Source organism: Tamandua tetradactyla, chromosome 2 (genome assembly GCF_023851605.1).
Source record: "Tamandua tetradactyla isolate mTamTet1 chromosome 2, mTamTet1.pri, whole genome shotgun sequence".
NCBI classification, from domain to species: Eukaryota; Metazoa; Chordata; class Mammalia; order Pilosa; family Myrmecophagidae; genus Tamandua; species Tamandua tetradactyla.
The window spans coordinates 146,897,190-146,910,747 of record NC_135328.1 but is presented as its reverse complement, the minus strand read 5'-3'; the positions used below and the strand labels follow the sequence as shown (position 1 = coordinate 146,910,747).

Here is a 13,558-nt window from a genome sequence, read left to right as displayed (position 1 = left end):
TATTTTTCTATTTATTCTTTCAAGTTCTTCCTTATGCTCTTCTAGTGTCTTCTAGATATCCTTTATGTCCTTAGCCAACCCACTGAATTCATTTAAGAGAGTTATATGAATGTATTTGATTAGTTGTTCCAAATTGCATATCTCCTCTGGTGTTTTAATTTGTTCACTTAGTTGGGTCATATCTGCCTGCATCTTCATGTCCTTTGCAATTTTCTGTTGGCTTTGGGGCATTTGATTCTTGATAAAGTTATTTTGAAAGTTGATTTTCCTTACTTACCTAAGATTTTCTATTTGCTTGGGTTTGTGTTAAACATCTCCTTTTACTCTTGGTTATCAGTAGTTCCCTGCCAAATGAAGGCCTAGATCTCATGCAGGAGATGCAGCTCTACTTGAAGATCTGTTGAAAGCTAGGCAGATAGGCATTTTGCCAGATTACATTTTATATATCTCTCTAGTAGATGGCACTCTTGGGCCACCTCTTTCCCTCAGTTCTCGCCTCTCCCTGAATGCAGCAGCTGGCTGAACATGATGGAGACATGGTGCAATCCTAGCTAAGGCCACTAGTCTTGGTGTGCACTGAAAGTTGCCATCCCTGGGACTGGGGAGTGGACAGTATGTACCTTGATGGAGAATTTTTTTGTGGGCCTGATGGATCTGGTGGTTTCCAGGGTCCCACTCGGGATGACCTTGGGATGTGGTACTGAATATTTCAATTGCCCCTTCCCTCAGCCAATTGGAAAAGACTAGTGGTGTGGTGTGGCTCAACTCACTTTCTTGGCCACACCTCTCTGCCTGTGTATGCCTGTCAGCTCTGGATCTCTGTGGGGAAAGGGAAGTGTTAGCAGGACCTAATGAGTTTCTTTTGCCACTGCTTGTTAGACCGGTTCCATTCTGCATCTCCTCCTCCACCCAAAAGGAGGAAACCCCAGTCTCTGCCAAAAAAAAAACAGGTACCTACAATACCCTGACTCAGGGGCTGGGGCAGGCACTGTGCACTGGCTGGAAGGTCTGTGTGCAGGCAAACCAATCTGGTGGCTTCCTGGTTCCCCACGGGAGCTCCCAGCTTTAAGCCTGAGAGGAAAGATCTCCCAAGCTAGCTATGGAGGCAGACAGGAATGCAGGGGTGCTCCATGCCTTCAGGACCCACTCCTTCCTGCCTGCTTCCATTTGCCCCAGGTAGAGTCATGACTGAGCACATTTACCCCATTTTCTGTCCCAATTTCCCTGCTTTTTCATCCTGGATCTCCCTACACAGTGTATAAGACCCTCTCTGATCATTTGCACCGTGGAACTGCTGTCTTGGTCATTTTTTTGTTACTTCACTAGTTTTTCCTGGAGCAGGGGTGAAGTCATCCTATCCTATTTCTCTGTCTTCCCAGAAATTCTGGGACGTCTTTTTTAAAAACTCTCAAAAAACTCTCTAATACCATGTGTATTTAATTCCTCAGCAGTTTTCCTTAATTAGCCTCTTCTCTTTATGTATTGCTTAGGTCCTTTGCTCTTAAATGCCTGGCTTATAATGTACGTGTAACTTCCTTCTGGCTCTTCAGTATGCTTTGTTTGACTTGGCTTTCAGAAGACTAAAGAAAGTATTCATTAACACAGCCAGATTGTGCTGACCTAAAATACCAACAGGATTTAGAATACCTTCTCCATGTACAGCTTGAAATATTTAAAAGCAGAAGATAACTTTGTGTGAGACCCTTTCAGAAGTTGTGGCCATCTGGTGACCTCTCCAGGTCTCTTGAGCTGTATAATTTCTGAACACCATGGTTTTTGACTTGTAATAGGACTACGGAAGTTGTTGGATACAACACGATATGTGAAGCCGGATCTAACTAATGCATCAATCATTTGCATCTCTTTGGCCAGTTTTCTGTTGAATACTGCCACATTCAATATAATGTCTTGAAAATTAAAATTATGTATAATAATTATATTGAATAAGCAATAGTCATTGTGTGTATTTATGAAGCAATTTTAATTTCATCTCTCTTTTAAAATTCTTTATTATGAAAACTTTAAAGCATACATAAAATTAGAAGGAATATTATTATGAAATGCTATTACCCAGCAACCACCTTCAGAAAATTTCAGTATATTGCTTAACTTGATTCATTTTTACCTTCTGAATGCACAATCTATATATTCTTTTTTAACGTTTTTATTGAAGTGCATTTTTACATGCCATAAAATTCACTTATTTTAAGTATACAGTTCAGTGATTTTAAGTTAATTTATACAATTGTAAAACCATCACTGCAATCTAGTTTGGGATCATTTCCATCATACTAGCAAGTTCTTCTATACCTGCTTTCAGTCAATCCTCACTTCCACACTAACTCCAGATAACCACTAATCTGCAAATCTATAGATTTCCCTTTTCCCATTTCATATAAATTGAATCATACAATATGTAGTCTTTTGCATCTGGCATCTTTCACTTAGCACAGTGCTTTTGAGTTATCCATGTTGTATCATGTATCAGTAGTGATTTCGTTTTATTGTTGAATAGTTTGTCATTGCATATAATTTCACTGTATACAATACCATTGTATTTTCATTGAAAATAGTTCATTTTCATTTTCCATTCACCAACCGATCAACATTAGGTTTGGGTCTAGCTTTTAGCTATTATGTACAATATTGCTTGTATTAGTTAGTTAAGCTGCTGAATTTTTTGTTTGTTTCAATTTCTGTTTTTCTCTTTCCTTTAGAATGACTTTTTTTTCCCATTTCTATGCCATATTAATGGATTGAAAAACTCAATATTGTAGAGAAACCAATTCTTACAAACAGATTTATAGATCAAATAAAGTAAAAATAAAATCCCTATAAATTGAGTAGATTAAAGAATTATATGAAAATTCATAGGGAAAAAAAAACAGGGCCATCTTAAGAACACAGTTGGAGAACTTAAACTACCAGATATTATGACTATAAAGTTATAGAATTAATACAGTATGTAGTGATACTGTGTTGGAGGTCTCCCAAAATCAGCCCCAAAGTCAGCAGTTTGCTAGGACTTGAGAACTCAGCATATGATCATCTTTATGGTTATGACTAGTTACAGTGAAAGGATGCAAAGCAAAACCAGCTAAAGGAAAGGGTGTGTGGGGTGAAGTATGAGGAAACCTGGTCCAAGTTTCCAAAGTCCTCTCCCAGTGGAGTAACATAGGATGCACTAATTCTTCCAGCAACTTGTTGTGATAACATGGGTGAAATGTTGTCTCCCAGGGAAGTTCATTATAGACTCAGTGCCCAGGAGGTTAGTCACATAGACTCCTTCTGCTTATTATATTCCCAAATTTCAAACTCCCACAAGGAAAGCAAATGTTCAGTAGAAACCACATTGTTTGTACAAACAGTAGACACAGAGAACCACTCTTATCAGGAATGGTTGGAACACTCCTGAAATTTAAGCTTCCAGACAACCAGCCAAGGCCCAACCTTATATCAGACTTTCAAAGGATAGCAGTGTTGCAATGGTATGTAAACTCTTTTCTTCACAGTGCAAAGATGAATAAATAGAGCAATGGAATAAAAAAATTCAGAAATAGACATACACATATACAGTGTATAGATATACAGTCACCTGATATATGTCAATGGTGTAATTGAAATTCAGTGAGGAAAAGATGGCACTTTCAATCACTGGTTCTAGATCATTTGGATATACGTAATGGAAAAAGTAAACCTTAGCACCTACCTTACACAGTGCACAAATATCGGTTGCAGATGAGTCATAAACCTGAATGTGAGAGGAAATAAAACCTATAGAAGAATTCATGGAGAATGTCTTCATGATCCTGTGTTCTTAAATAGTGCACTGACCATAAAAGAAAGGATTGATTGCATTTGACATCATTAAAACTGAGAACTTTGGTTTTATTAAATGATACCATTAAGAAAGGGGATGGAGAAAGCCATGGAGTGGGAGAATGCATTATAAATATCATTACCTACAAAGGGTTTGAATGCAAAATATATAAGGAATGCCAACAAATCAAAGGAAAAAAGAATGCAACTTTAAAAAATAAACAAAAGACTTAATCAGGCAAGCACTTCACAAAAGAGAATATCTGCTTGGCCAAATAACATGTGAAAAGATGATTGTATGAGTTTTCTATCACTGCTGTAAAAAAATCACCACAGACTTAGTGACATAAAACAACATAAATTTATTCTCTTACTGTTCTTGAAGCCAGAAGTCTGAAATCGATTTCATTGGGCTAAAGTCAAGCTATCAACAGGGATGGTTCCTTCAGGAGGCTCTGAGAGGAGAAGCCATATCCTTGGGTTTCTTCCCAGCATCTAGAGGCCATTTGTATTCCTAGCTTATGGTCCCTTTCTACATCTTCAAAGTTCATCACTTCAATCTCTGCTAATGCCATCATTTTGCTCTCTCCTTTATGTCATAAAATCTCCCTCTGCCTCATTTTTATATGTACCATTGTGATTACATTGGGCTCACCCAGATAATCCAGCAAAATCTCCATCTCAAGATCCTTCATAACATCTGCAAAGTCCCTTTTGCCATATAAATTAACATTCACAGTTCCAGGAGTTAAGGCATGTGTATCTTTTCAGGCAATTATCTGGCTTAAAACAATGATCAACCTCAGTATTCATCAGGGTAATTCACATTAAAACCATGATATGATACTATCCACCAGAATTGCCAACTGAAAAGAATTCATACCAAGGATGGATGAAGATCCTTTTTAGAGTGTAAATTGCCCCAACAATTTGGGGAAAGTTTGGCAGTATCTACTAACGTGGACCCCACATATATACTTGACTTCTCCCTTGAAATATAACAGAAATGTGTACAAATATTCTCCAAGAGACATATACTAGAATATCTAATATAACACTGTTCATAGTAGCCCCAAATTGGAAACTATTCAAATGTCCATCAACCTTAGAATGTATAAATAAATTGTGGCATGTTTATATAATGGAATAATAAACAGCAATGAAAATGAAGGGACTACTACTATTATTACATGTAATACCATGTACAATTCTCCCAAATATAATATGGAGCAGAAGGGTCCAGGCACATAAGAGTACATACTGTATGAGTCCAACAATATAGAGCAAAATTAGGAAAAATTAGTGTAGGGGTTAGAAGTCAGAAAAGCGGTCCCCTTGGGGGTAGAAATGAATGGGAAGGGCAACTGGAAATTTTGACAGTGCTGGTAATGTTCTAAATCTTCATGTGGGCTGGTTACACAAGTGTGTCCATTCTAAAAAAGATCATGGGGCTGCTCTCACACGTTCTTTTTCTTTTTTACACAAATGTTATATTTCAGTAAAAAGTTCATCTGTGAAATAAAAAGTAAGTAACCAAATATGCATCAAGTCTTTCTGAGAAATCTTTGAAAAGGAAGCAAGTCATTATCAAGTAACCTTCTCCCCTTCCCACCCCACCCTGAAGTTTTTTTACTCGAAGAGAAAATGTGTTTCCTTTTCGGCATCCTCACACTCTCCAGTTGAAGTCTGTCTAAGTCCAATTTTAAGTTAGCAGAGTAGTTGGAAAGTTGAGAACATCCTTTCAGGAAATGGGTCTGGAATATGTTTCACTGTTTACAAAAACAGACTTGGTGGGAATTTCAGCTTCAGCATTTAATCTACTGTCAACTGCACTTTACACAGAAACTCCAGTGACTCATCATTTCTGGTCTTGACACTAAGATTAAGATGAGTTTGGTAATTTAGACCCCAAAGGAATCAGTTACTAGTAAGCCAGTTTCTCTTTGGCTTTTCAGTAATGCAGATATTCCCAGTAGGTGTGTGGCTGAAGATATTTTCGAATTACAAGATCCCACACAATCCTTTAATATATCTTTTTTATCTTATTGCACTTGTTTATTTATTTATAAATTTGCTCTAAGAAGCTTTGTAGAGAAAGAAAAGAAAAAGGAGACAAAGTTCCCTTCCTCTGGAATCATAGGATCTGAACTTATTGAGACTTTAAGGATCATTCAGTCAACCACATATCCATGATTTTGCAAGAACTGGTTTTTGAATCACATGTTTCGATGAAAGAACACATCCATTTGAGTTCTTTAGAAGGAAGAAAATTAGGGACACTAGGAAAAGAACTTTTGCCTTTTTCTCATGAACCTTCACTTATCTGTTGGTGAGTCTGGAAGGAGACCCCGAACTCTTGGCTTCCTATCTCTCCTGGCACAGTGGGTCCTGAGATTGTAACCCTTCTCTCTTCCTGGTAAGAGCTTCCCAAGTAGATGCTGTCCCTGCAAATGAGGCAGGGCAGTGGGTGTGTAAATTGAGCTCATGGGGATAAGTACTGGCAACCTGATTGTGACGGCAGTTCCAAACGGCTTTCTTCAATCTGGTTTTATCAGCACTAAGTCTGATATATAAAAAATATAAATTTTGATCTGCCTTCTCTCTGTGTCTCCTTTCAACTGGACTTGTTCCCTCTTTGATTGCAGATGGCCATACAATGTCCAACCCTAGCAGTATGCTGTCCCTCCTATGAAACTCAGCTAAGTATGGACATAGTGCCTTGCACATTTGAGACATTAAGCCGTTAAAAAAGTAAAGAGCTAACCTGGTCTGGGCAGAATGGTTCCCACAAAGAAGGGTGGGGAGAAGAAGGGCCATTCTGCCATCAGTGATGTGGTGACCAGGGAGTAAGCAATTAATATTCACAAGAATAACCACGGAGCAGGCTTCAAGAAGCCTGCTCCACTGGCACTCACAGACATCCAGAAATTTGCCATGAAGGAGATGGGAAGACCAGAAATGTGCATTGGCAGGCTCAACAAAGCTGTCTGGTCCACAAGAATAAGGAATGTCCCACACTGTATCCAGGCATGGCTGTCCAAAAAACACAATGAGTAGAAAGATTCACCAAACAAGTTCTATACAATGGTTACCTATGTGCCTAAAACCATTTTCAAAATCCAATAGATAGTCAATATAGATAAAAACTAGCAACTGATTATCAAATAAAATTATAAAATAACTAGCTTCATAAAAAAAAAAAAAAACATTTTGCTAGCTACCAAGGAGCACAAGCAAGCAAAAGAAATTTACAAATAAATAAATAAATAAAGGAGTTATATTTGAAAGCTAAGTAATCAGTAATTCAGAAGCTTTATATCCCTTTTCCTGAGAGTGGTTCATTAGCAGTTTGGCATCTCAAAAAGTCTACAAAGAGAATGACTTATTGATTTTCTGATTATACCGGTCGTACTAATGTAGAAAACTCAAGCAATAGGAAAGATATAAATAAGAAAGTTAAAAACCATTTAAATTCCATTCCTAGGGTACCCACTGAATGTGTTGGGAAACATTCTTTACAGAGAAGACATGAAGAAGCCTTCTGAAGTCCTGGAAATGTACAATATTTTTATTTGATTAGGTGTATATAAAGTAAAAATTCATCAAGCAGTGAAAAATTCATTCACTTAAAATTTGTACACTTAGTTATATGTATTTATATATGAATTTTAAAGTCTTCCAGATAGTATTTCTCTTTCTCTCTGTCTCAAGTTTTACAGAAACAATATCATCCACTCTGTTGTGATATGTCTTTCTCTTGTGGAGTCATGTGTTGTAGAACTTTTTCCTTGGCAATACATTTGTCTATATATCTTTGCCTTAGAGCAAGATTGGCGGCAAGCTTTGCAATCGAACTCAAGTTAGTTTAAGAATACGGTGGTTTTAGGGAAAGAATATAATAGGCATTCTTACAGCATCCTAGAGAAGTTGTTTTCCTAATTTTCCAATTTCTTGATTATCTTTAAGCCAATCTTCTGAACCTTTTCTAATTTACTTTCTATTAATTTGGGGGAATTTAATCATAACCTCAGAGGGTAGCTTCATGGTGTCCATCTCTCACTGAAGGGGCTATTTGATGAAGTCTGTATAAATCCACGGAACCCATTGTATGTATCGCCCATACTGCACAATGTGGCTACAGCAGTGAGGGCAAAACAGGAAATTAAATATAAGAGAACCTAATCTGCATCTTGCCAACAAAACAAAATCTTTGGTTTGATATGTGGCAAATGACAGAAAAACCTTTTGTTACTGTCCTGCAAGGTCATTCAGTGCACATTTCTTGACTTACTATCTCGTATGTATGACATTGTGTTAGATGCTGGGGATAAAATAATGAATATTACATTTATATCAGACCTCAAAGAACGCAGAGTCCAGGGTGCAATGGAATGCAGAGGTGCTCCTTTTGAAACACGTTTTCGAAATGGGTATTTCCTTATTTGTGAAATGCCCAAGAAGAGAGGGTTTCACCAGGGTATTTTCACTGGGGGCAGTGTGGAAGCCAAAATGAAGCAAGTGTGTGGAGTTAGAAAGTGCACTGACAAAGAGAAGATAATAAAGCTAAGCTTTGAAGTCAGCAATTTGACATCTGGTAACAAAAGCAAGTGAACCTGGAGCATCAGGCAATGGGGAATTAAAAACGTGACAGGAAAGTAGGTTAAAGAGGGGGCAGGGAAGAAACAAAAGGTAACTTTTGATATTAAAGGTAAGTAGGTCCAGCTGAATGGTTAGGGGAAGAACAGAGAGAGAAGACAAGGCAAAAAAAACCCACATATACAGTAAAGTATACCATTACTGAGTATACCTCTGGAATCAACAAAAATCTGTGATTAGTCTACCTTTTCTCAGCAGCAAAGTTAAATTGGATTTGATTCTGTTTTAAGCACCAGATTTACTGAAAAGAAGGTAAAAGTTTTTATGGCCTGGAAATGGATACATAAACAAAGTTGGTTATCCCTGCCAAAGGAACATATCCTATGCTCTGCTTTTCCCAGTTTCCCACCCCTACCCACTTGGGTTACATACTGAACAGAAATAATAACAATAAACCTGTCTTTTCATTCTTAGGATATTATAATCATTATTGAAGATGGATTAAAAACACAACAATGTAGAACATAACAAAATATTATACAAAGACATGGCAGTTGACGGGTGGTCTCTTTTGTTAATTGTAGAGTAAGCATCTTATTGTCAAGCCAGAAAAATGTGAAAACCACATAAAAATTATGGTCCAAGGAAGGATACCTAACACTGATCATTAAGAATGAGAAAGGGAATTTGAAGGAGTAAAACTCAAGTTAATTACTTTTTGGTGAACATTCATGATTAATGTATTGGCTAATTGACTTCCCCCTCCTGACCCCTAACCTGACATCTAAGCCAAATGCTTAAGCATGAAAGAAATGCTAATCAGCTGTGTTGAGTTTGATCCCAGTGGAAATTGCATTTCTATTGTTTCTTACAATAAGTGGATTTATCTTGGCTTCCATTGTTCAAGGAAATGCTTTGATTCCTGTGTTGTTGTTTTTTTTCCCAGCAAAAAGCACAAGGAAGACTTCCATGGCAGGAAGCAAGCTGTGTGTGCTTGTCTCTGTGGCAGAGTTGGATGTTTTCAATTCCTAATTGGAATTAGGAACTGATGTGGGAAGGTGCAAGAATCTTATGCTGAAAGAAGCTAATAAAATCCAGAAGCTAGACCTTTCAGCCTGCTGAACCAGGGTCAGTGATACTGAAATTTTACCTCTGTAGCTTTCAGTGCTCCATACATGAAATACATGCATTTTAATTAAATGTCTCTCTCATATCAGTTTATCAGAGAGCAAAAGAGAAAGGTCTTAGTGTGGAAGTAGTTTTAATATTATTAAATTTGGACACTTGCTAATATTTGCTTTGTAATCAACTGGTACCACCATAAATATAGCTGGTGAATATATTCAGCACTGTAGATCCGCAAGGATGATATCGTGCCCATTGGATAAATGCTTGACAAAAGCACAGGATAAACAAACAAACGGCCTCATTCTATACCCAGGAATGAATTGGCAAGATCACCAGGAGTCTCCATCTGTCACTGAGGTGTTTCAAAGTCCTACGGGCATGACATATGAATGATTAGAATCCAATTGGCAAATAAAATAAAATTAAACAAAAAGTAAAGTAAAATTAAATTAATTTTTTTTAAAAAGAAGTCAAGCCATAATTAATTCCCACTAATCAAATTCCTGCACACACCCTGTCCTCAGGCTGGTTGGACCCACACACATTTTCCTGGAATACTAACTCATCTAAGCCAACTCAGATGTTCTCTTCCCCATGAGCGTTTTTATTCTGTCTCTAGCTCCTTTGTCTGTTGCATTTACAGTTGGGGCCAGCCAGTTTAATATGTAATGGTTCTAACGTATCATATCTGTTTCCTCTCTCTTTCTAACCAATTGTAGCTTCACAAGGGCAGAAATCTTTCCGTCTCTGTCTCTCACAGTTCTTGGCAATAATATGGAAGCAATGAGTATTTAATGGATCCACAGCTTTCAAAAGGTTACATTTTGTTTTTGTTTTTCCCCAGCCACCCAGTTCCCCACTTCAGAAGTAACAAATATTGCCGGTTTCTTGTGAATCCTTCCAGAGGTATGTTCTGCATAGTCAAGTAATTACATATATAGATTCCCCCATTTTTCACTCAAAATGTATTCTGCATCTTTTATTTACCTGAAAATAGATCTTGATTTTTTTGTTGCCTATTGGAACAAAGAAGCATTCTCATTTTTTAAAACACACAGCTATTTATCATTTTGCGATATATAGAGTGCCATAATTTATTTAACCTGTTCACACTTGATTGACTTTAAAGATATAATTTTTTTTTTTTTCAACATGGGCAGGCACTGGGAATCGAACCCGGGTCCTCGGGCTTGGCAGGCAAGCATTCTTACCTGCTGAGCCACCATGGCCCGCCCGATAAAATTTTTTTAATCAGAGAAGTTATAGGTTTACATAAAAGTCATGTAAAAACCCCCAGCATTCCCATAAATAAAGTAAAGTGTATTTACTTTAGACATATTTTCCCCACATACCACGCTATTTATTATACCTTGCATTAGTGTCATACATTTCTTTTAATTCATGTAAGAACATTCTTATACTTGTACTATTTACCCCAGTCCATCATCCACAACATGGTTCACTTGTTTCCTATGTTTTATTTTCTTTCATTAGAGTAACATACACAAACCCAAACTCCCCCTATCAACAACATTCACTTACATAATTCAGCAGTGTTAATCACACACGCAATAATATGCTACCATCACCACCATCGATTTCCAAACCTTTACAATCAACCTAGAGATTCTTTACAAATTAAGCATCAGTTCCCCATTCTCTACTACCGATCTATAGTCTATAATATTCTCTGATAATCTATATACTAGATTCTAACTCTATGAGTTTTTTTTTATTATAATTAGTTCAAATAAGTGAGATCATTCAATATTTGCTCTTTCGTGTCTGGTTTCCTTCACTCAGCATGTCCTCAAAGTTCACCTATGTTGTCACAGGCATCAGGACTCCATTCCTTTTTACAGCTGAGTAATATCCCATTGTATGTATGCAACACGTATTGTTTATCCATTCATCGACTAGCTTCCATCTTGCAGCAATCGTGAGTAATGCCTCTAAGAACAATAATCTGCAAATATCTGTTCAAGTCCCTGCTTTCAATTTTCCTGGGTTGATACCTAGTAACAGGATTGCGGGGTTGTATGGTAATTCTATATTTAGCTTCCTGAGGAACAGCCAAACTATCTTTCCGCCAGCAATGATGCGTGTTTCTATTTATCCATAGCCTCTTCAACACTTATTTTCTGTTTTTTAAATAGTAGACATTCTAGTGGGTGTAAGATTCTGATTTGTATTTCTCCAATAGCTAATGTGTTGAGCTTCTTTTCATAATGGTTTCTCACCATTTGTGTTTCATCTTTGGAGAAATGTCTATCCAAGTCATTTGTCCATTTTATAATGGGTTGTTCATTTTTTTGTTGTTGGATTGTAGGATTTCTTTTTATATTATGAATATTTAACCCTTATCAGACACGCAGTTTCCAAATATTTTCTCCCACTGAGTAAGTTGTCTTTTCACTTTTGGGGCAAAGTCCTCTGAAGTAAGAAAGTTTTTAATTTTGAGAAGATCCTGCTTATCTATTTTTTCTTCTGTTGCCTGTACAGCAAATTGTAAAGTCTAAGAAACCATTGCCTAACACAAGATCCTAGAGATGTTTCCCTATATTTTCATAATCCTGGCTCTTATAATTAGCTGTTTATTCCATTGTGAGTTAATTTTTGTATATGGTGTGAGATAGGGATACTCCTTCACTTTTTTATGTATAGATATCCAGTTCTACCAGCCTTACTTATTGAAGACATTGTTCTTTCCCAATTCAGTGGACTTGGTAGTTTTGTCAAAAATCAAGTGGCAGTAGGTGTGAGGGTCAGTTTCTGAAGTCTCAGTTTTATTTCATTGGTTGATATATCTTTTCCTGTTTCTGTATCATGCTGTTTTGACCACCATAGCTTTGCATATGCTTTAAAGTCAGGAAGTGTGAGTCCTCCAACTTCGTCTTTGTTTTAAAGATGAATTTGTTTGTTTAGTTTACTCTTGGGCTTAATTTTTTTTTGCACAGGCAGGCACTGGGAATCAAACACAGATGTCCAGCATGGCAGGCAAGAATTCTGCCACTGAGCCACTGTTGCATCACCTCTTGGGCTTATTTTTAAAACAATTTTATTGAGATATATTCACACACCATATAATCCATCCATAGTATGCAATTAGTGGCTTACGGTATCATCACATAGTTGTGCATTCATCACCACAATAGATTTTAGAACATTTTCTCATTACTCCAAAAAAAAAGTAAGAGAAAACCCAAAACATCCCCACCCCACCCCTGATACCTCCTATTATTGACCCCTAGCATCACTGTGGTACATTTGTTATTGTTGATGAAAGAATATTAAGATATTACTGTTAACTATAGTCCAAAGTTTGAAATAGGTATGTTTTTTCCCACATACCACTCTACTCTTGTAATAATTTCTTATATTTGTCTAGTTCATGGAAGAATTTTTATATTTGTACTCTTAATCACAGTCATCATCCACTATAAGATTTACTATGCTATACAATCCCATGTTTTAATCTCTGGCTTTCCTTCCAGTGACATATATGACTCTATACTTACCCTATCAACCACATTCACACAATTCAGCACTGTTAACTAAACTTACAATAATATGCTACCATCACCTCTATCCATTTTCACACTTGTAAATTCAACCTAGTTAAAAGTTCTGCACACCTTAAGCAAAGAACTCCCATTCTGTAGCCTCATTCTATCTCCAGGTAACCTGTATTCTAGATTCTATGCATATGAGTTTACATTTTATAATTAGTAGTTGTACAATATTTGTCTTTTTGTGTCTCACTTATTTCACTCAACATGATGTCTTCAAGATTCATCCATGTTGTTGCATGCTTCAGGACTTCATTTCTTCTTACTGTTAAATAATTTTCCATCTTAGGTATATACACATTTTTCTTACCCACTCATCGCTTGATAGACACATGGGCTGTTTCTATCTTTTGGCAATTGTGAATAATGCCACTATGAATATTGATGTATGAATACCTTCCCTGCTTTCAATTCTTTTGGGTATTATACCTTGAAGTGGGACTGCT

General features: G+C 36.9%; 1 long non-coding RNA gene and 1 pseudogene across 1 annotated transcript in view; both read left to right on the top strand.

Annotated features, from left to right (window-relative positions):
- Nucleotides 1-12,033, top strand: part of LOC143674045 (uncharacterized) — a 126,073-nt gene extending 114,040 nt beyond the window's left edge. Inside the window, exons 3-5 of the long non-coding RNA XR_013170833.1 lie at nt 9,362-9,543; nt 10,388-10,449; nt 11,347-12,033. This is a non-coding gene — a long non-coding RNA (uncharacterized LOC143674045). The remainder of the gene's footprint in view (nt 1-9,361; nt 9,544-10,387; nt 10,450-11,346) is intronic.
- LOC143662479 (large ribosomal subunit protein eL31 pseudogene) lies at nt 6,598-6,995 on the top strand (annotated as a pseudogene).
- Nucleotides 12,034-13,558: the final 1,525 nt, after the last annotated feature.